General features: G+C 40.3%; 1 protein-coding gene across 1 annotated transcript in view; it reads right to left on the minus strand.

Moving 5' to 3' along the window:
* Nucleotides 1-24,199, minus strand: part of Rarb (retinoic acid receptor beta) — a 664,387-nt gene extending 640,188 nt beyond the window's left edge. Inside the window, exon 1 of the mRNA XM_029469076.1 lies at nt 24,179-24,199. The gene's annotated coding sequence lies outside the window, so the exon portion shown is untranslated. The remainder of the gene's footprint in view (nt 1-24,178) is intronic.
* Nucleotides 24,200-25,099: the final 900 nt, after the last annotated feature.

A 25,099-nucleotide genomic window follows, 5' to 3' on the forward strand; every position in this document is an offset into this window, starting at 1 on the left:
CTCCTTTCATGGGTATTTTGTTCCCTATTCTAAGGAGGAATGAAGTATTCCCTCTTCTTGATTTTCTTGTTTTGCAAATTGTATCTTGGAATTTAATCTGTCTCTCTCTGTCTCTCTCTCTCTCTCTCTCTCTCTCTCTCTCTCTCTCTCTCTCTCTCCCCCGTTTGTGTGTGTGTGTGTGTGTGTGACTGTAAAACAGCCTGACCTTTGAACCTTTGAGCATTTCATAGTCCTACCACAGCCTGCCTAGTACTATGGGTATATACCAGCCCAGCTCTGTTCTTCCATCTTGAGCAGGAGTGAAGTCCTTAAAGCTTCATACATCTGAAAATCTACATGTCACAACTGCAGTTGCACCTCTGGCACTTGTTCTCCTTCATATAGTCTTTCAGGTGTTGCCAATGACCTCTTCTGACTTTATATTCTGAAGCAATTGTTAAGTCAGTTCTTTTTATCCTGTACCCTATGCCAGCCATGGAACAGCTGATTTCCATAAATCACAGCATATCTGATGATTCAGTTGTTCCATTTAAGACAGGCACTTAATGAAGAGCTGGAGAGGGGCACTTTTTACAGTCACTGTAGATATTTCATTTTCCATACTTCTCTTTACCTGTGTTGAATCATCAGCATGGCATTGATTTCTAGAACTTTTGTTTTTAAACTTCAGCATCCTCTACTCTGCCATGCTGCAGGATTTAGTGGCAGTGTTAAGTTTGCTGTCCTGTAAACCAGACTTCCTCAATGAATTTAATAAGATGAAGAATTCATAGTGCTACACAGCTCAATCCATCTCAGAAAGCTAAAAACCATCTTCCTTGTCTCAGAGCTCTGAAAATCTACATGGGATGGATGAAAGTCTTGAAAATAGATAGATTGACTCTGTGGAAGACAAAGCTATGTGAGGCATAATTCACACACTATAGGATTCACATGTTTAACTACAACTCAGTGACTTAGAATAGTAGAGCTATCAAAATTATCCACTGTAGGGCATTTTCATCCTTTCAAGTAACACCTTACCTATCCTTAGCTTCAGTCAAATACTAGTCAAGTTCCTGTTTTATCTATAGCCTAGCCCTTGATGAGAACTTCATATCAATGAAACCCTGCTATATTTTGTCTTTGTTTCTGCTACTTTTACTTACCCAGATGTTTGGGGCTCACCCTTGTCACAAACAGCCAGTATTTTGTTCTTACATGGGTGCAGTAGAGTATGGCCATTAAGGAGGGAGAGCCTTTGATTTTACTTAGCCACTATATATCATGCTGCCATAAACATTTATGAAGCTTTGCCAGGGACATGTTTTCATTTCTCTTGATCACAGATTTCTTGTAGTAGACATTCCAGGTCATATGGTAAATCTGTGTTGAAAATTTTAAAGAAATCCCAAGCTATTTCTGAAAGTGTTTCTGCTGTATTTCAGTTCCACTGGCAGGGTAAAAGTTCCAACTTTTTCATACTTTTCCCAAACTCTGCCTCTTTTTGACTAGAGCTATACATGACTCATCCTTAACATTGAAATATGTAAGTGTTTGAGGTTTTCAGCACATATGCCAAAATACACCAAATTGGAAGGAGGGACAGAAGGGAGTCAGAGGTCTAAGAAGGACTGATAAGTCCATTTTGGTAAGTACATAAAATTCTTAAAAATTAAAAAATAACCACTATACATTAAAAACATGCCCTGCATTATTGAGGACATGCTTTTTTCTCTGCCATACACTTTAACTATTTACTTTTAACCTGGGCTTCAGATATAGATTCCATGGTAGAACATTTACCTTCCATGTATGAGGCTCTGAGTTTAAACTGTGCAGCAGAAAGGAAGAAAGGATATATGGGAGGAAAAAAGGAAGGAAGGAAGGAAGGAAGGAAAGAAGGAAGGAAGGAAGGAAGGAAGGAAGGAAGGAAGGAAGGAAGGAAGGAAGGAGAAACCTATTAGGATATAAAAATGTCAGCCAGCCAACCCACTTTATAATATAGCAAGCTCTCTGACAGGGAAAATCACTTAGGTTGGTGGCATGCACTTCTCTTCCAAAGGAGTCAAGTTTAGTTTCCAAAATACCAAGATCTCATCTACAACTGACAAATAAAACAATAAAAGCTTCAATGCAAGAGTCAATGATTGTGAGACAGGGCACATCTGCATTGCAGATGCACTGCATCTAAACTCTGCTGAAGCATTCTCCTCAGGCTACAAAAGTGGACTAGACTAACATTAAACTGACTACTTGTAGGAACTAGACATTTCCTTTAGAAGAAATGACACTGGCATTCAATAGAACACTTAACACCTTGACATTTTATCTTCAAACCTCAAATCTCACCATTGTAGTTCTGGTCTAGATTTCATCAGCAAAAGACATTCCTGACAATCAGAAGTCAAATGGAATATCCTCCATAACAATGAAAATGCTGAGTGACTCTTATTGATAATACTGAATCATTTTCTACAATACAAACATAGAAATTCTGCTAACAGGAACTGTTCTTGTGTGAGTGCTCAGAAACATCTACCTTATTGCCAGTTTCTGAAGTCCCAAATAATCCTGATGCCAAGAGTGTTGGCAGAAGGGATTCAGATGCAGGAGGTTCTGTTACTGAAATCAGACAGGACATCATGGTGAAGAACTTGGTGCAAGCAGAAGCCTATGATACTGTTGAAAGCAGTAGAGATTCAGTGTCCTAGTTTTATTTCTATTGCTGAGCTAAGATATTGTGACAAAAAGCAACTTAAGGAGATAGGATTTATTTTATCTTATAGTCCATTATTGCAGGGAAGTAAAGGTGGCAGGAACCTGAAGCAGCAAAGTGCATCAAGTTAAGAGCAGAAAGAAATGAACGCATGCACGCTTACTACTCTACTCACTTTCCCCAATGTTTTATATTCTAGTCCCTAAATCCAGGGAATATAGGGTTCTTCCCATATCAACTAAAAATCAAGACAATCTTCCACAGATGTAACCACAAGCCAAAGTGATCTAGACAGTCCTCCAACCTCTTCCCAGGGGACTCAAGAGTGTGTCAAGTTGATAGTTAAAGAAAATTCTCACCTTGGTAGTTCTACTCTTAGAGCAACTTTAACTCTCATTTTCTCTCATTTTTCACCTAGAGGAAAGTAGGACCATATACAAAGGTTCATGAGCAGATGAGTGCCAAGAGCTAAGGCCCGGCAATGGTGGTACACGCCTTTAATCCCAGTACTTTCGAGGCAGAGGCAGGTGGATTTCTGAGTTTGAGGCCAGCCTGGTCTACAAAGTGAGTTCCAGGACAGCCAGGGCTATACAGAGAAACGCTGTCTCGGGAAAAAAAAAACAAACAAACAAATAAACAAAAAACAAAAACAAACAAACAAACAAATCTAAGGATGCCCTCTTCTCTGCCAGCTTTGTCAATAGAGAATCATTCTTCACCTTCTATCCCCAGGTGCCTCAGTCTACATTATAATTTTCATTGCACAGCCAGGATCAGTAAATGGTTACTGTAGAGGCACAGACAACAAGCATTCTGGACTTTTCAGAACACACAACTCAACACTATAACATGAGCCTGAGGCTGACATGAAAGCTGATCATGCCTGCTGCTATGGAAGATTTATGAAGCTAGATCTCTATGGCAATGGTGTAGGGAGCAGAGTACTTTATAGGGATGCTTCTGTTGTGAGGGTGTCCATGAAAGTGGATTGCTGGGATAGGGCCACTCCTTCTGCTTTTGAGAACACAGCAAGGAGCAAGGAGGTGCCCAGCAGATAGCACTGGTTTGGCTTTGGCCTTCCTAATCTCAGAACTTTGAGAAATAAACCCATGCTGTTTGTAAATTATCCAGACTCTGTCATAGTTACACAGGGTAGACAAACACAACAGCATTCCAATAAAACTCTCCCAGCCCAAAGTTCAGAATGTAGGGATTATTGCCACCTCACCCCAGTGGGTAGCCTTTCTAAGCCAAGCCAGCCACCAAGTAGCCAAATCTAGCAGGATTCTCACTTGCACCTTTTGGCTCACACTCATGATACTTAGGACTGAAAAAAAAAAACTGTTAGAAAGTTACCCACTTTGTTCTCTCATCACTTCTGGTTTTGTGACAAACACCCAGATGTAAATCAATGTATGAGTGAAGAAGCTTATGTGACTTATAATTCAAGGTTGCAGCATTTCATTTCAGGAAAGTCAAGGCCAGAATTCCCGAAGCTAGCACATCATCTCCACAATCAAGCCCCATGCTTGTGCCATCCAGTAGGCATTTACTGTTTACCAGATTGCATTTTCTACTCCTTCTCCATAGTGATGGCAAACTCATTGGCACAAAGCACACGTGCCCTGGTTTGGGCTACTTGCTCATCATTTCCAATACAAGTCTTCCATAATGTATATTCATGAAGGACTTTGGATGTGGCTATATAAGGTGTGGCCAAGAAGAGGGTATACTTTTAATTGCATCAAATTTAGATCTCTATTAACATGATTCTAGAAATGGGTCAGTGTCTGGTGACAAAAGCCTTTGCCCCTCTGAGAGAGCATAGATGATCAGAGTAAGAGAATTACATGCAGGATGACCATATAATAAGATACAACCAGTCCTAAATATACTGGTCTTTGCCTTCTAACATTTATATATAGCCAAAAATTCCACACCCAGCACTATTGTGAGCATCTGTGGACACATACTTATCGATAAGAAAGCTGAGCTGTGTGGTGCATAGCAGGTGAGCAGAAATGAATGATGTGACAGTCTGTCTCTGTTTTAGATCTTATATTGCCCTCAAGTGTCATCAGATGACCTTTGCTGTGATGCTGTGGTGATTTCTCTGGTTGCCTGGGTCTTAGAGCAATGCTGAGGTACTATCTGGTATTTCTATATACAAACATGAAGAATATACAAGTATTCCATCAGCTTCTCCCAGGAATTAGTTGTATATAGTGGTTTTGACCACAAGCTTACTGGTTTGAATTGCTGCACACTCAATAAGCTGTCTTTTGCACATGAGCCAGTTGATTTAAAGCATCTATAGAAACTTCCTCTAAGAATAGTGGTTCAATACTTGCTAATTCAGTATTCTTGGTGACTTTCTAAAACTTAGCTATCATAAATCACTAAAAGAATTGTGTAGCAAAATTGAACAGCATATCAAACTCCTGGGGCAATGGTTTCTTCTAAGCTTTTGCTGCACCCTACCTAATTACAACCATTCGCAATTCTCCATAAAAACATAATACTCATGTCCAGAAAGGCTGACTGTGGTGGACATAAGGAAAGTGAAGCAGGAGTCACAGGTGTTCATCACAAGCCTATCCAAATTGAGAGTAAGGCTTCAGTTATCAGTAGGAAGCAAATTCTTCCTGTTCTTGTGAGTGCTCACAGGTACAGAAGGCATGCTTAGACATGCAGTTTATGATGATCCAAAAGGTCACACTGAGGCCTGGTTTTCCTATTTGAACAACCCTCTAGGACGATCAATCACAGAAACAGATGGGGCACAGAATGTGCTTCTGTGTTGCAATTAGTTAAAGGGAGAGGTGGAAAAAGTGAAGCTCATTATGCTGAGAAGTAGAAGCATTGCCAGCAACAAAAATGACCTTGTGGTCATGCACAGCTGTGAGCTACAGGGCACACACACTACTCAGGAGAGAAGATGCTAAACCTGATCAACAGACCTGGATGCTTTTCAGAAGCTTTGGCGACACATTATGTTGTCTACAAACATAAATCAAGAAATCGGCTGACGAGGATGGTGGGTTTGTGGCCCATCAGCATCTAGCTGTCCTGTGTCAGAGGACAATTGAATAAGAGGCAGCATGTCAACCTGATGGATTAAAGACCTCCAGCCTAGAGTTAGAGATTTACTACTTCTTTCCATTTACAGTGTACACAGCTCCTCGTGATAGAACATGGCTCTGAAATTGCAAGTGTGTTACAAATAGGCTGACCATTCATAGGATGCTCCTGACCTATTAATACATAGGCCATCTCTGTATCCCAAAAAGTGCCATAATGTCTGACATGCTCAGTGTAATCCTCAATCAAGCTTGGATTGCAAGAAGATCTCCAAACTATTCATACTCCAAAGTTGGGGCCATAACCATTGCAATGAAGTCCCTTGTAGACTGCTGTGAGTCCTGTAAGGATATCTCTCTGGTGCACAGGCAACAGAGTCCAAGGTCACAAACAAAGAACATCCACAGCTGGAATATAACATGAAACATGAAAGTCCATGAGGGACCCTGGCAAAACAATTCCCCAGGTTGGACTTCAGAGTTCCATCTATGTGATCCCTAAAAGGAACATAGAGTGAGAACATAAGGAGCCACACAGAAAATTAACACTTCAAAGAACCATCTCCCTCCATACTCAGTCTTCCTTTCTGGACATAGTCACAAAATTACATTTTTAATCTGAGTAGGAAACAACAAATAAACAAAATCAACAACATCAAAATCCCAGAAGACATGTCTGAAGGCCCTAAAGTTGTACTGTGCACCTAATTTCATTAACTAGTCTTTTCAAGGCCAATCTCAGCCATTACAATAGCAGCTATGTCATAAGATTGCTAGGTTCACACTCATAGTGAGATACAATAGCAGCAGTGTCCTAAACAGGAGGGGAGGGACTTTAGAACTTTAGACACATAGGTTCTACTCTAGCCTTGCTGAGCTTTGATCATGAGTGATTTTTTTCCCAGGGTCTACTTTGAGAAACCCTCCAATAGGAAATACTGCATCCTGTGTACCAACACAGTAGCTTAACCCTTCCTTTGAGCCTGTATTTTATGATTTAAGTTTTTTGTTTTTATTTTAGCTACAGAATAAGACAAAACTCAGTGCTACAGCTAAAGATTCAAGAACTTACAGAAGGGATTACCTTGAGTGCTATGGTCAGACAGTGCCCATGTTGACCTCAAAGGAGAACCTGCACTGGCTGAAGGTACATATGGCACTTTGTTCTCTCTAAGGATGCCAACTTAGTCAGATCCAGTCACATCCAGTGCTACTAGACTGTGTCCTGGACAGACACACAGCAGTGTCCCTACTCCCTCAACATCCTTGCTTACCTTTGCCAAAAAAGTCTGTGATTTTATGACTGTGGCTCATATTGGGAAGTTTGGCTCATATAGGTTGATTTGGCACATTCTCTCCTATAATTAAATAGTGCTGTGTTTTATTTTCTACCTTAACATCACTTTTCCAGGAACATAAACACACATAGCCCCCTTTCCTCCTCTAGAGACCCAGAACTGCATAGCTGTTCTTTTTGTAATAGCTGAAAGTCACAAGGCACAGAGTACAGTCCCAGATATTGCCCTGGACACTCAATAAGTAAGAATAACCATATTTAATCTATATGACAACCGAGAGTAGCAACTGTGTCTAGTTCCACTCTACAGATTAAGAAATTGGAGGCACAGGGGGCTAAGTTTCCTAATGTTTCCCAGAATGAAGATTCCATAGCAACACACTAAGAAGAGCCATGTTAAAATACTGTTTTTGTCTTACCTTGCTTCCCTGAAAATTCTATTTTTAAAATTATTGCAACAATAGAGAAGATGCTGTGTGCAGAAGTGGTCCTGTTAAAGCAGACAGAATATGCCTTTCAACATGTGCATACTGAGCTCCCTGGTATACAAAGGAGGACAATGAGCCCTGACTTTTCCACACATTAGTCAAAGCATAGTATAAAGGCAGTGATCAAAGTGATAGAAATCACTCAAATAACCCATTAACTCTCACAGTATCCTTGTGAACTATGTGAGTCTGGATTAATTGTTAGAAACTGTCAAAACGTGGCATGCAGAGGTTCTATTCTTATTCTCTAGGTGGGTGGAGGGGGCTTTGTGCAGCAGAGAACTGACTCTCAAGTAGGGGAAGGGAATGTCAACTCTCTCTCTCTACAGGTTTGCAGGAGGAAGAGACAAAAAGAGCATGGTATTGACTGATGGAGGATTGTCAAATCCAGCATATAGCTAGGTCATGTTCTTAGGCTTCTTGAGTTTAGTGTGACCTTGGGGGTCAGTTTGATGAAGTGCCATATAAGCAATAGTCATTTCCATTAGAGCTACATCTGACTAATGATATCTATACTCAGAGAATCAGAGAGAACCACACAGGGAAGATGCAGAACCTTAGGAAATTTGGCCCTTAAAGTCTGTCTAGAATGACTTTTCCAATTCTTTTATTTCCTTGTCAACCAAGGCCAACTATGCCATCATGTGCTGCATCCTGTCTATTCCTTAAGATTTTATTTTATTAAATGGTTGAAATGTGGAGAACTGTCTGGTACCCCAAACAGTAGCATTCAAACTATTATATTAATCTGTGTCCTTTAACCCAAATGCTACTTCAATAATCACTCAGGTTGTTTCAAATTATCATGAATGAAAATTCTATATCTGCCACACATTCATCTCTCTCCAGACTCTTGTATATAGATGTAAGCCCAGAAAGTAGGAGACTGAGGTAGGAGGATCATGAGTTCAAAGCCTGCTTTAAACTACATAAAATCCTAACTCAAAACATAATGAACAACAATATTACATGGAGATTAGGGGAAAATATGTTTAAAGAATTAAGGGAGATTTGCTTATATGGATGTTAAAATGATAGTTTTTCTTCTAATGTGTATCATATTATTCACATTGAAAACATGAGAAAATGGATGGATGGATGGATGGATGGATGGATGGATGGATGGATGGAAGGATGGATGGATGGATGGATGGATGGATGGATGGATGGACAGATAGACAAATGGAGAGACTGACAGATGGATGAGAAACAAGATTTTCTACAAAGACAAAACGGTTTGTGAAAGGAATGATATTGATCTTTTAGAGTTCTTTATTTCCAGGACCAAATGGAGCCATAAAGCAAGATATAAGGCTCCACCATTAACCTTTCAGGTCTGTCAATCTTGCCAGGGCACACAGGGACAGGGAGGGTTGAAAGGGCCCTAGCTCCTTCCTAGAGAACTTGCAGTCTTGGCACTACTAGTGGATTTCATTGACCTACACTGCAGACATACATTGAGAAAGCCAAATTTAGATATATTCACCATAGTTGGACATGTTAGAGAAGTACAATATTTGATTTCCTCATGGCCATGGAGTACAATTAATTTTTCAAAGCTTCAAGAGTCCATAGTCTCCTACGCCTCTCCCTGCCCACAAGGCACCAAGTTACCTCCAGCCATATCATCTTTCTCTAAGTAATATCTGCTTGGATTCCCCTGCTTCAAGAAAATCTGGGAATGAGCAATTAAGACATTTGAACCTGATAAATAAATTTTAAGACTTAGGCCAGCTAGTGACAAATATGGGAGAATATGACTCTGAAGCAAGGGCAGCTATTTAATTCTCTGTCCCTTTGCAAGAAATAAAGCTATCACCCAGTAAAATCTGTTCTTGGAGCATAACCACACCACCTTTTCCAGGCAGAGAAGAGGACTAAGCAAGGAAGGCCTTTGTTCTGGCTGCACATATTTGACAAGCTTTCTATAACTTTAGCACATCTTCTGGCAAAGAAGAAGAGAGCAAACCCAGCTTCCATCGGGCGGCTAATACCTCTTGGCAAAGACCCCCACACGTCCACACGTTCATCTCTCTCCAGGCCCTTCCAAGCTGCTGTGGTTCTGCAGAACAGATGGGAAGGTCTGCTTGTCTGAAGGCTGGCTGTTTTATCTCCCCCAATAAACATTTATAGATGTTCTGCCTATGCCAAGCCCTCTGCTGATGGATGTTTCATAGACACCCATGAAAACAAGCACATGTCAACCTACCTCAAGAAGCAGAAAGTGCTGTGTGTTTTTGTCACCACTAAATCACCACACCAACAGGTGAATAGTGAAAAGACAGCCAACAATGGTAGTTGATGTGTTCAAAAAGAAAATGTCATGGTCTAGCTTGCAACATCTTGTTCTTGAACTTGACCATGCTCACAAATCCCGCCCCCAGGGTGCCATTACACCAGATTCTGTGTAGCAAGATGGGCTCTGGACTCTGCATTTCTAATCAGCTCCCAAGGGACGCTGCTGTTGCTCACCTGAGGGTCACAGGACTGGAAAATTCTCTGTTATTTCCATTCTATTGTCATATTTTAGTGTGATGGTGTGTGGGTGGGCAGGTGGCTTTTATTGATCCAAATCCACATGTAACCAGGGCGGAAATGAAGCTATGTAGCTCACTTTATAATGGGCTCACCACATGTCAGGTTCTTTGCCTGTGTAAATCCAATCAATTGCATAGGCAGGTGCTGCTGCAATTCTCTCGTGTGTGACAAGGTTACTCTCAGAGACATGCATTCACTTGTCTGAGGACCCACAGCTAAATGAACCTTAAAGGAAAGAGCTAGAATTAAGTCTCTCTGATGTATAAATGGCCCAGTCCTCTATGGCAGCTCCTCATCCAGTGAGTCTGCCTCTGATCTGAAATAGACTGACATGCTTCAGATTAGAAGTAGGCTTTGTATTCACACTCATATCAATAAATTCTAAGAGGCATTTTTCAGTTGATCTGAGATTTTAAAACAGCTGTTGTTAATTAATCTGAATTTTTAAACATGGTATTGTTAAAACACCTAGGTAGATGTTGAGAAATAACCCACTAAATTAGTAGTCACTACAAACTCTTTGAAATGACCAAATAGTAATGAACCAATAGGATTTTTTTTTCATGTCAGAATAAGGAAATAATAATGATGAAGGCGAGAGGTGAGAAGGCATGATGACCAGACACCATCCACCAGACAGCCTTTGGCTCAGCCTGGCTGATGCCAGAAAAAGAACATATGACAGTTTTTATGTAGCCCAGCCAAGTATTCAAAATATATTAAGTTTCATAGTAAAAGAATTATGCTTATTGTTTCTCCAAATCAATGTCCCTTCAAAAAATAATGGTATGTTATTCTTAACTTCCTGGAAGAAGGAATTGCCAGAAGCCTTACAAGAAAACCATGTGTGAGAGAAAAAGGGTGGATAGTGAGTTCTTAACCCATGGGAGGGTCTCTGGCTGGCTTTTTAAGTTCAAAGGAAGCTCTAACCACACCAAAGAACCCATAATTTCTCCAGAGAACTATTACTTAGCCAGATTTCCACAATAGCAATGAATGATAGCTTGCCAACGGATATAAAGAGAAAATAAGTCAATGCATGTCCTTATTCAAGAGATCATTGGCCAAAGGGTCCCAGTAATAAGATCACTCCCTCAGCCCCAATCAAATTCCCCGCAAAGATAATATTCAGATCACCAGCTTCACAAGGAGAAAAGATGATCCCTTAATTTGCTGCCCAATTCACATTTATTTTCTTTAAGGGAAATAAAGAAATAAAAATGACAAAATAATGTCATTCTGAAGTAGTTCTGAGTATGCTAATATACCCATAGCTTTGAATTTAAGATGGAGCCACTTCTATGTTTTCTAAGGACAATGATCTGTGGACAAGAACTGAATCCCAGAAGCATTTGAGTTAGTTCCCATCCTTTCTATCTGTAGCCTGTCCGGGCCAGTTCTCAGTCTTCTCTTTCCCTTTTCCTCCTACTTCTCCCAGGACTATTAATCAATAGATAATCAAAGCAACAAAAATGAATTCCCAGTACCCCATAGGTTTTGGAAGCCAAAAATAAAATAAAATTTAAAAAGTCATGCCAATTAAAAGAAAGGGGAATCAAGACTAATATCATCTCTTTCGATGAGTACAGCTGAAAATGAACAATGTCTCTGTGTCCTTTCACTCTTCATAGAAAGCTCAGGAAACAAAGTACAATACTTCCTAGCCCTACTTCATAGCCATCTTCATTCATAGATATACAAGCTTTTGCATAATCATGAAATGTGTCTAATTATCTTATTAGAGTTTAATCCTCTCATTAGTTGTTTGCTATTCCACTAATGAGATGTGTTTTAAAGGAAAATCTTTGTCTTAGAACTCTCTAACACATTTTTCTTCTGCTAGTCTAATTTTTCCTGATCTAAAATACCACAATAACAGGATAAATGTTTAATTCTTAAAATAACTTCACAAATAGTCACATAGACTACCATGGGCCTTCTAGCATATCCTAAATTAAACAAGGACTTTCTGATTGACTGCAGCCATCTGACTAAACAGTTATAGTAAGAGTAACTTAAGTGCCAGCTCTGATGACTAACAAGCACCCAGCCACATGCTGGACTGGAGGCATACAGGGCTGCTGGGACCTGAGGAATGGCCAAGTAAGTGGCTTATTGGCAAGTGCTGTAGTTTTTAAATTTTATGGAACATTTTTAGTGATATCATCTTAGGCAGAAAGGCTTAGACTTCCACAGAGTTACTACATTAGCATCACAGTAACTGAAGTATAATAAAGAAAAGAAATAAAATTATTTGTTTGGTTTGGATATGTTCCCTGTTCTCAGAGCATCACATGGATACTCATCTCAGCCTGAAATATATTTTAGTGACACTTCAATTAGAATGTCTTCCTAGGCTCCCCTCCCCATATTACTGCTCCCCACTTTCCCATACGCAAACACCTGCAACTGTGAGCATCTGAGTTATGGTGACATTTGAATGCCCAGCTGGAACATGGCCTCCAGGAGGTTATGCACTGTGCAGTGTGTATGTGAGTGCTAGCTTTGCCTTTATCTCCCATGCCCACTGTAGCTGGAAAAAAAGATAAATGCTCAGTATAGATTTATTGAATAATGGAGAAGACTTCTAGGTCATCTTCACATTATGTTCCTCTTGCTAATGCCAGACTGAAGAAAACAGCCCAGGAGGGGCAGCAGCAGGTACTAACTGTTTGCATTCCAAAGTTTGAAAAATCATTTTATAGGCATTGCCTCAGGCAATACTTTCCAGCTCACAGTGACTTAGAAAACTTAGTGTTCTGTTTCATACAAAGGGAACTAAAGCTCAGAGGATTTGAGTGTATTTCCCATGCCCGAATGGCTTGGCTGGAATAGGCTAAAAGCAAACTGACATCTGAGTCCTTAGACACCAAGTTCAACACTGTTGCCATGAAAACATAGCAATATCCATGGCAGCCAATGTCTGGGGAAGAGATGCAGGCTCAACCTGGAATCTGGATTGTTCTCTAATACAATTACAGCCATTCAGTAAGCCAGGGGTAGGTCCAACCTTCCTCTGTTATAGCATTCAGGCAGTTTCCAGTCCACAGCATGGGGACTAATGGGTGTTAGTGAGATGCTAGTTCAGTTGTGGATTCATGGAATGAAAATGACAGTAATATGTGGGTGCTTTCAAGATATATTTGAGTTCATCTTCACGGCAACTATGGGTCTAGGTGCTAATCATTCCATTTCATAAAGAAAAGAGTCTTAAGAAGTGAAGTAACGTGACCAAAGGCCATCTACCAAATGTCAGGACTCCAATCAAAGTCTAATCCTATTGGCTCAGAGCTGTATTTTCATCCATGAGTCCTCCAATTCACCCATGGATCCTTATGAGCTAAACTGGATTCCACACATCTGTATTCTCAGCACATGGGAAGCTGAGGCAGTAAGACCACAAGAATGAGGACAGCCTTTGATACACAGAAAATTCCTATCTGTAGAACCACAAGTGCTACTCATCCAAATACAAATGAGAAATAACCTGTACATCTCAAACCCAATATCTAGTATACATTTTTGAGTCTTTGAGCACCTTGTAAAATGCATTTTATTTAAGTCAGTATTAAATAAAATAAAGTTAAATTAATTTTATTTAAGCTAGCCTTATCTCTAAAGAGAAGAGTAATTTGTAACTCTCAATTTGCAATTCTCTTCTTCAAACTGTTCTCTGTGCTCATCAAACTCTATCTTGATCTCACTATTGTATTGGAAGTCTGAAGAGCTTACACCCAGAATCCTCACCATCCCTGTAAAGGTTAAATACTCAATAACATTATTATTGTAAAGTATTCACCTTGTCCTTTTATAGTACCAAAGATAACTAGAATATTCAAGTTACAGGCTCCTATCAGGCTGCTAGAGCCCCAAGCTAGCTGGTTTTACTATACTGTACTGGCTTAATGGCTTCATCAGTACTAGTTGAGCATAACCTATCATATTCAATTGCATTTTAATTAAAAAAATCATTTACTCAGCACAAGTAAAACAATACATTGTTAACTGCCATGCAACACACAAAGCTAAATTTAGATAGTATGGGTTTTCCTAAAATATAAATTATGATTTAGTTGGCATATCAAATCCTGGAGATTTCACACTGATTTCCAGACTCACCCATACTCCAGATTTTGGACACATCCCTTATATTAGTCATTGCTGAGCTTAAAGGGTCCCCAAATGCTTCTTGAAAGCATTTGAATGTCCCTAGACTTGCCAGAGAAATCAAAAGCAATCAGGCAAAAAGAGCAAGCTTCATTCTTCTATGAAGGTGTGGTCTAGTTAAAGGTGGATCTTTCCACCTTCTAAGATTCAGATTAAAAATGCATCTTCCTATTCAAATGATTTGATTTAAAAAAAAAACCCTCACAGGTATACCCAGGCACTTGAATTTTAGTTAATTTCAGAGGTAGTCAAGTTAAGGATCAAGAATAACCATCACACCCTCCATTACTGTCTTTGAAGATGGCTACTATCTTAAATCAAGGATATGTTTCTAAGAGTTCAGAATGATCCCAGATAAAATTTCATGCTAACAGGGCCAGAGAAATAACTCAGTGGTTAGAAAACAGACTGTTCTTCCAGAAAATCTGAGTTTGGTTCCTTGCACCTGTGTCATGTATCTCCAGTTTTAAAGAATCTGATCCCTTCATTTAACCTCCAAGGGTACACACACACACACACACACACACACACACACACATCATTTTTCCCTTAAAGTGTATGCTGGTGACCCCTTTCTTCCTTGATAAAACTCTATCTAGAGCATCCTGACAAGCCTGACTTAGAAATAAGTACTGTGCACTGTTTGAACAACTAAGCTTGCTTTATTTGCTACATCAATGTTATAAAAATAACTCAGACCCACGTCCAGAAGCTCCCCTTAAGATGGAATCTGACTTGGACTGTCTCATTAACCCCAGTCATTAGTCTGTCTTGGTGTGAGGTATGGCATTGCTAATTGTTGGTATTTTTAAGTCAACCATAGTGAGTTGGAATCTACTCATTTTTACTCCTGTTAGGACAAATAACTAGAAACAGAATACACAGGTTGAAAATTTGGTGCTAAGACAACATATTAATATCTGATATCACACAACTGGAAAGACTTCAGTTTAACACTGTTATCATTGCTGGTGGGTTTGATACTAAATGTTCCATGCTGTAAGGCAGGAAGAAAGTCATCTTCCCCTGCCTGACGTCTTCATTGGTCAAAAGCTAACTTTAATGAATATTGTAAAAGTGAAACATTAAATATATTTTATATTCTGGTTACTGTTTGTCAACTTAATACAAACTAAAATCACCAGGAAAAAGAAAACAGTAATTGAAGAATTGTCTGCATCAGATTGGCCTGAGTCATGGCTATAGGAGATGATATAGATTGCCAATTGATATAGTAGGGTGGTATCAGCTCTAGGCAGGTGGGTTTAGGTTGAAAGAAAGCTATCTAAACATGAACCAAAAGTGTGCTCAGTCAGTAAACAGTGTTCCTCCATGATTTCTGCTTCAGTTCCTGCACAGACTTCCTTAACTGATAGATTGTAACTCAAAAGTGTAAACTGAAATAAACCATTTCATCCTCAAGTTGCTTTTTGATAGCAAAATAAAGTGAACTAGAACAATATAAAATTAAACACAGGGCAAGCCACTGGCTTGGGGGGGTCTTCCCTTGTCAATTGCTTTTCATAATATTTTAAAATTATTGACTATTATTTAAATTAAGACTTATTCTACTAATGGAAAATTATTAGGAATGATCATGTGTGCACTCAAGACAGAACTGTACAAACTGTACTTACATCTGTTATCTGAGTGAACTTGTACAGGACCAGTCAGTAAGTTGCACTGCATTTTAGATATTCCCTGGATCACTCAAGAACCATTCTTTGATCCCAACATGGTGGCACACACCTACAATCCCAACACTTGGGAAGTTGAAGCAGTAGGAAAAAGAGTTTTAAGCAAGCCTGAACTATAGAAAGCCCATTCATTCATTCAACTAAAAGTTCTAATACATGAGGTGAGACATAAACTTGTGGTGATGTTTTCTTCCCAGAATTCCCTGCTATCTCAAATTATAGTTCTATTTGTTAAGTTCATTGTAATCTATTGCCTAATAGACTATCAGCCTCACAAGACCAATTAATTTACCTTCTTACTCTCTGATTAATATCTAACCTTTAGACGACACCTGATACAAGTAGATAATCAATATAGACTTGTGGAACCAATCAATAAACCAGCAATGATGAATATAGATATACATCCAGCAGTTTTGATACATTATTTCCCAGTTCCTCATCAATTACATACCTGCCCCCCTTTTCTCTAATCCTAATTTATCCTTTAAATCTCACCCACCTGTTCATTCTCGATAAACACCATTAAGGACTTTACATACTCCGTGGCTTACTAACCAAAAATTCACTATTCAATTCAGTCACTCCTCACAGTCACATACATACATACATACATACATACATACATACATACATACATATCTGTGTATGTATGCATGAAATTGAGTCAGAGAGTTAACAGAGGCCCAACTCAGGAAGAGCCTTGAGGATACAGTGTGGATATGATAAAAGGCTCTCAGGGATAGTCAAATGAGCCTTTGTCATCAAGAGATGATCACTTTAATAAAGCCAGCTGAGGTACATGTGAGGCAATGGTATACATGAAACTGTTATCCAAGAAGCAGATGGTCTATAAACATGTTCTTTCCTTCCTGGCCTTTTCTGTGACTCAAACTAGGTTCATTGATGAGCTTTATTTAAAAGTAGGTTTCCTTTGAAGTAAGAGACTCAGTGGCCTTGTCTATTCTCCTCTCTTTCACTGCAGGCCCTCACTGTGAACAGGGTTGGTGTGCTTTGCCAGTGCAAAGGAGCACAGGATTACATCACTGCCTTTGCCCAGGTTAGTAGAATTGTTACTTCGTTCATGCCCCTGCTCATATCTCCTACTCAGAACCATCACTTTTCTTTCTAGATCAGACTCACTGTTATCTACCATTCAGTCTCTCAAGGAAAAAAATATGTAAACATTTATTCTCCAAACCTATACAGTGCATTGTCTTCAATGAAAATGAAAAGCATTTGCAGGGATCTCACATAGCCACGGGTACTAACATCATCACACATGGAAAATCCCCTTGATTTTCAGGTGTTTTAAGTAATCATACCAGAGAATCGATAGTGAGCTTTTTGTACCATGCTTTCCTGAAAAAATTCCAGCTTTCAAATCTACCCATCTCAACTGAGCACTGTGTAACTTAAGTTTATAGTACCAGTAAGCACCATTATCACCATCTGTCATTTCCTTGATGTATATCCACACTCATAGAGCCACTGCAGCTTCTGGACTCTCCATAGTCATCTACACATTTAGTCTACATTGTAGAAACCAGGAGCGTTGAAGAGGAGCCTAGCCTAAAGAACAGAATCAAGAGCAGCTGAACTTACATTCTCTTAGCTCTGCAACCCTGGCTTATGTCAGTTAACCTGTTCAATCTTCTTCAACTTTTGTACAATAGAGGTCAGATAAGGGTGAGGGACAAACAGCAGGTCTAGGACTTCTACCACAGAACAGGGCATACAGCCAGCATTCAACAGTCTTCACTTAGCACCATCCAAGTCAGTGTTCAGTTTTAACCATCTCTGTGAAGATGAACATGTATTTTCCAAATGGCAGGTGAACCCAGCATGTTGCTTTTTGCCTGGCTTGTTACCTGGCTGTGAAAACAGCCAACTGGAGGAAAATAATTATAGAGCACAGTTCCTTAAGGTATGGGCTGTGACCCTATAGGAGGGTCACATAATTGGGAGGGAGTCACAAAAATTGGCAACAGTAAGAAGTTTCTGAATGCTTAGTAACACAAAATGTGCAATAAACCCAATGTGTGTCTGACAGCACTCACCCTGTTGCTTCATGAGATTCTACTACAGTCTTGGCACTGAACACATGACACTTTGCATCCATTATACCATGCGACAAGAATGAATGCTGTTGAAAGAGCTCAGCTCAAATGAGGAATTATATACATTAGGAATTGTTGTGTCTTCACTCTATTTATATACATCAAGTTGTCTGTTCTTAAGGAAGCATGCTGTTTTAATAACATGGGGTAAAGCCCCCTTCATATTTTCTTACTATCTTTCTTACCATATAAGCATCAAAATTTAATATACCTTTGCACCATATTGCATTAGAAGATTTAATTTTAAAATTGTTGTTGAGTGTTTGGGGAAATTGGCTCAGCAAAGTGCATGCATGCAAGCATTAGGACCTGATGTTTGGATCTCCACTGTTCATGTACAAACAGTCATGGCTAGGTACTTGTTACCCCAGTGGTAGGGGATTACATTAAAAATAAAAGTAGAGATCATTTAGAGAAAGATATACAATAGTGACCTTTGGTCTCCACCTCCACATGAATACAGTGCATATCAACCTGTAAGAACACGACTATACAAAAAGATTAGATACTACAATATTCATGTATGCATGTGCATACAAACAAATTCCGGTAGAACTTTCTGGCCTTAGTTTCATAAAAGATCTTCAATGAATTTTGTCTCAGAATCATAACAAGCTTTCCAATATTTAAAATGACCTTAAACATAAATCTGACACTTTGTTCCATATATTTATGTGAAGGAGTCTTCTCAGCACTGATGAATATAAAATCCAAACATCAATTAATTCTGTACAACATTGATGATTCTCTATGTCTTGCAGTATCAAACATCCCACCCCCAAGGTTTAGTTTTTATGTAAAAATAAAATTTTAAATATCCACATAGTCAGTATGAAAATGTTTTCATGTTTAATAGTTGGCAAAGTTATATGTGTACACAGGAATATATTTAAAATAAATTTCTTAATGGTTTATTATTAATAAATATTTGTTTGTACACGTACAAACATGGAGTCCTATGAAGCTTTCCTGGAATGCAGGTCATGAGGACAAATAGTTTCTAAAGCCTTGCATTGACACATCCATCAGTGTCATTTTTTTTCTTCTACCTCTTATACACTATTAATTTACAGAAGAAATGAAAAAAAAGAATTTTAATTTGCTGGATATAAGATAGAAGTAGTACTGACAAAGACACCCCACCCCCCTACAACTGTAGAAGTAACATGGGCACTGTGACAGAGAAGGACTTAGAGGCTAAAGGGCCGGGACAAACACTCATCCAGATCTGTTTGGGTCCTGTTTGCTCTGAGTTTGGTTGGTTGTTGGTTGTTCTTCTCTAAGAAGGATGGTGGAAGAAGAAAATAAAAAGAAGAGGGGATAAGAACATTGGGAAAGGTGGAGGCACAAGAGTTTTAAAAGAAAGACATGAGGAGAAAAAAACGGGGGAACATAGGGGAAGGAAGGGAAGAAGGAAAAAAGGAGGAGAGATAGAGAAAGGGTGATCAAGAGGACACAGGTATCCTAGTGCTGTGCAGTGGCAAAGCCTGAGGGCATGGAGGTGCCTACAGAGGACCACGTGCCTTGTGGTTCCAGTGACCTGTGATTCTAGGAAGCTGGAATAAAACTCTCAATCTGTGCTGCAGTGATATTACAGGGCACTTATATGAATGGTTTTCCCGATGGTATCATTGCTCTCATGCAATAAAACCCTTGACATCACAGATACACAACACACAGGTAAAGTGTTCTCAGGGTGTTTGTTGCCTAAGAACAGGACCTGTTACAGAAGACATGATGGCAGTGAGTATTGTTGATGTAATAGTCTAGAGAATCACCTAGAACCTAGAAGTAAAGTCTGGTTCTATTTCTGAGGATTTTCTAGATTCCAATACTTGATGTGGGAGCACCACCTGAGGAGAAAGCTGGCTGAGCATCAGCGTTTATGTCCCTTTGATTTCTGACCATAGCTGCAGTGAGATTGACAATGCTGTGCCCCTACAGCCATTGATTCCTTGCTACCTTTCAACTGTGAGCCAAATACACCCCTCCTCCCTTCATTTGTTCTTGTCCCAACATTGTGTAAAGTAACAGTTACAGACAGGGATGGCATTACTCAAATTATTTTGCTTTTGTTTCTACTCTGTCAAAAAATATCTGCATGCCAACACGTAATAGTCATATAACAGTCTCTTAATTATATTTCAAAATTAGGTTTTTGGCCAAATGTACTGTTTACCTTGAGAGAAAAAAGCAGTTTATCTGCCACTATGATTATGTTAATCTCATTTTAAAGTGACAAAACTTATCTAATGTCGTTTCTATAAAAGACAAAAGTGAGCTTTGTGAGTCACTATGACAAAATACTGAGAAAAAAAAAAAGCAACTTAAAAGCAAAATGATTTCTTTTGGCTCATGATTCCACAAGTTTCAGTGAGTATCCTTGCGTAACTGCACCCATGGTGATGGGAAGATCATGGTGGGGGACATTCAGGGTGGGAAAGCAGGCTATCTCATACAGGTGGAAGGAGATCAGAGGGTAGGGGAGGGAATTACTCAAGACAGGATGCAGGAGCAGCCCCAAGCATGCCTCCAAGGAAAGGCTACATTTTATCATCTCAGTAGCTCTCAACAGCTAATGTAGATCTCAGCAGAAGCTGACTCTGTGGGTGATGGGTATAGAGCCCATCATGGTACTGATGGGCAGAATACTAGGATAAGGCAGGGAGCAGGAGAGTCCTCACACAGATGAGCTCAAAATGTGTTTGGGTGACAGGGAGCAGAACTCAACCCATAGCGTTTCAGAGTTCCAGAATGTATTGCAAATTTCCAACTCTGCTTGTTTATCCACATAACTATCTCTGTTGTCTTTAAAACTGCAGGGTGTACTTATATAGATTACAGAACCCATTTCTAAGTACTTTGACTGAGTCCAACTTAGTCCTAAATGCCTAGTACACAGTTCAACACCTAGTTTTTAACAATGATCACAGGATCGAGGAATGTATCAAGGATCAGGGAAGTGACAAAAATCAGACTGTGCCTTTAAGAACAATAAAGGACTCCTGGAGGTCTGCTATGAAGAATAATGAGAATTCAGAGAAATTGTCACTGTGTAAAACACATAAAGTATAAAAGTAACAACACCGAAGTTCTGGTGTGATGGTGAATGCAGCCACAGATCACTGAACCAAGGGGTTCTTCATCCACACCATTGCATGCCCAAGTTTATGAGCAGTAAACTGGTAAGAACTTGCTCCAGTCTTATGCATCACCATCTCCATGGTGAATCATGCAGCCTTTTAATATTTCTCTGTTACTAAATGCACATAGTAGGTCCTTGCCCTTTCAGGGATTCCACTCCCAGGTAAGGCTGAATTCACAGTGTTGTCTCACACAAGACCTGCATGCTTGCATGGGGAAGAAAAGGCCCCTTCAATCAATGCAGTGTTATGTATGCCTGGCAAAGATAAATGGACCCTTTAAAAAAACATTCATGTGATTGTCTGATCACTCCCAACCACTAGCACATGTGTGGCTCAGCTGTTTTTCTGGCATGTACTTCAGAGTCCTTTTAATACAGTTATTAATTGTTCTCTTTATCATGTGAGTAAAGGCAGTGTTAACAAATATTCTAAGGTTAAGATAGTTCACAATCAGTTTTAAGATGGCTGAATGCTGATTTTTTTTTCTTGAGATGTTAATAGCTTAAATGTCAGGTGAATTTTGACTTGAGTTTTTTACAAAAATCATCTGTCTTTGCCTCCAGATGATCTGTCCTTGGAAACTCTGAACAGCAGAAAGGAGTTTTGCAGACCCAGCACAATTGCTCATGCTACAATATGTGCTGCTTAATGTTTTGTTTGGTTTACCTAAGATTAGCTAGAATAGGGGTATAGAGTCTGTCCATCTACAACTTATATGCCCATCAAGGTCAACGATCGAAGTAAAGTTAAATAAAACAGTGATGATTAAGGTTTGCCTAATCTATGTTCCCATTATTTTCAGGAAGGTTCAAATCTCATGAAGTTTTCAATTTCTTCATGCCTACTGGAAGGATAATCTTCTAAGGTTTGTTCCCCCCTTGGTATAAGTGCCAAGTATCTTTTTTTTTCCTTGAAAACTGGATATACTATACAATTTAGCTATTCACTTATGCAAATGACGGTAAACAGAATTGTAAAGGCAGATAATAAACAGCAAATGAGGTTATTTTGTTTCATGCTTTATGTTGTCAGAGTTCTGAGCATGGTTTAGGGTTTCGATTCATGCTTTATATTACCAAATTACTCCCTGATGGTGTCTCAGATGTGCTTTTGTCTGCAAATGAGAAGAAATAAAATACCAGGACATTAACGTTAAATTACAATCATTAATGGTGTAAATACGAAAATAATTACTGCATCATACCATCAATTGTTATGTGTTCATTACCGAAGTTCTTGGAAAGCCTTCATTTTCTTGTTAAAATTATTTTTCCTTTATTTTTTGTCTGGCTATTTTATAACCCTGACAGTACTTTAACAACACTCAGCAGTTACACAAGCCATTTAATCCTGCTCAAAGCTTCATTTAAACTTCAGTTAGCTGCGCTTTATTTTCCTACATGACTTTTACTTCTTCCTGGCACTCAAAGGTTTTTCGGGATAGGTGCAGAAAAAAATGTGTCAGAAGGATTGCCTAAAACCAGTCATAAACTCTAAAGAGGATTTCAAACTTACTTTAAAACCACACTTTAAAACACCTTTGGAAATAATCAAGTTTATTTTGCCATAGCCACTGCAATTTTGGCTTCATTTTTATTTTTTTCTCTGATGTTCTTTTAAAAATCAGCTTATAATTCTTCAGTTTATCAGTCAAGATGCTTCAAATCCCAGCTCTCTTCTCCCCTGGGCGCCTCCTCTCCTGTCAGTGTTCTCTCTAGAGCTGGCAGGTGAAGGACCTGGTCTACTCACAGGTACACACAGGCAGTGTGCCTTTTTGTCTGCTCTAAGACCTTCAGTTTACTTCTCCCCTGTCAGAGCCCGGTGGAGAATGGCTCAGAATTCAAAAGCTGTCAAAATCGCGAAAGAGGTGGGGAGAGGGTACTCCTTTGATCCAGTTCCGCAGTATCATTACTCACTGTGTGCCCACACTCTCACAAAAGGCACACACACTCACACACACACACACACACACACACACACACACACACACATACGGGGACATATGTCCCTTCTGTCACCATCACCTGTTCGCTTTCAAAGACAGTTCTAGGGCTAAGTAAAACTTATCCCTCACAACCTACTTCCGCCCTATTTTCAGCTCTAGGAACTAGGGTACAATCATTTACTCCTTGTATTGTTCTTCCAAAATATCCAGACACAGGGCGCGAATACAGTCCTGGCACCTCCCTCCATTTACATCTCCTTTATAGCCAATCACCTTGCAAGCTGTGGCCAAGCACCCATATTAGCCACAGATCCAGGCTCAGAGAGAGCTACAGCCTCCAGGACTTCGTCCTGTTCCTGCTCTCTCTTCTCATCCTCTAGCGGTTATATTCTCTCCAACTCATGCTACCAGTTCTCTTGACCCAGACTATGCCCCAAACTTTTTCCCTACCCTTCTCACTCCCTAAATCAGTACAGCCCAGATGTGCTACACCTGTCCTCCCAGCCCAGACCCTCAAAGAGAGATCATCACTGCTCAGGTAAGTATTACATCTCGAGGTATCTGCCCTGGTGAGCTTTAGACAGCACTGGACCCCTCAGGGATGCAGACCCAGCCAGGATAGACCCAACGGGCTGGCAGGTGCAACTTGCCAGCGTCTCTGAGGTTCACACCCTTGGAGACCGCGGGAGAACAAAGCTGGAGTCCGGGGAGCCGGTGAGACTGGAGGAGCTAAGACAATGGCAATAAAGGGAACTTGGAAGAGGACCGCTGCGCAAAGTTGCCTCTGAGTCAGGACAGTCTAGCCTGGCTGGGGAGTCAGCAGCTACCCCACTTCCCCAGCCCTGGACCCAGGGCCATGCACGCCAAATCCCCGCTGTGCAGCCGCTGCCTGGATGCCACACAGATGCCCAGGCACCCAAACACGGCTTTTATGACCCGGGACCCTTCGGGTTGGCACCGCAGCCTCTGGGCAAGAGGCTCGCGAGCGCACTCCTGGTTTACCTTTCGCGGGCTGCTGGGAGTCCACGGCGCGCCGCCCGCTGGCTGTGCCCTCAGCCCCTGCCTCTGCCTTCACCAGCCACCAGCTGGAGGCCGGGCAGCTTTGCCACGCCCCCGAGCGCCAGGCCCCGCCCCGGGCTCCAGGCCCCGCCTCCCCAAGCTGGCCGGTGAGTTTTCCTTTGAGCTGCTTCTGACAGCTGCAGCCAGACTACACTGTGCTGCCTACAGTCACTACTGCTGTTGATGCCACAGGCTAGGGCATCTCAAATTTGCCAAGTGGGTAACCCCCGACCCAACAAAGGAGAGCAATGTGATTGAAATCTGCACTTTGCCAAATATCACCTGTGAGCTCCATAGAAAACAGAATTATCCCGCAGCTACTGAACCTGAATTTCTGGGAGCTGGAGCTGACTGCGGGCATTTCAGCACGCTGGAAAAGAGGATTCCCAAGCATAGTAAAGTTGGAAACCGACTGGCCAAGAAAGGGAAGTAGAAAAGAGTCAACCCGTTGCCCTGCCCCTTCCTGAACCTAGGAGCTGCCCAACACAAAGCTTAACTTGGCAGTTTTCTGCTCAGGAGCAGATTGAGTATGCCCTGGATGTCGTTCATCTTTCTCTATTGACTGTTAAAGTCTTTAAACATAAACAGAGAGGGAAGCACGTTTACTTTTGATCTGACAGCTTTAATGAGCGCAAGGAAGAATTATGTAAACATTATTAAGTGTAATAAACACATGTCGACACCAGACAATCGTCTCTGGAAAAGAGCTAGCAAAAGTCAGCATGTACCACAGTTTTCTTCATAATGTCTTTTTAACTTTACGTTGCCTCTGTAATTGGCCTTTGGCAGTGTTGTTGTCTTGACAGAAAATCATTATCCCAGTAATGGATGAGCCCTTTTGAAGGGAGAGCCACTGGGATGTGG

The sequence above is a fragment of the Mus caroli genome, chromosome 14 (assembly GCF_900094665.2).
Source record: "Mus caroli chromosome 14, CAROLI_EIJ_v1.1, whole genome shotgun sequence".
Lineage (NCBI taxonomy): Eukaryota > Metazoa > Chordata > Mammalia > Rodentia > Muridae > Mus > Mus caroli.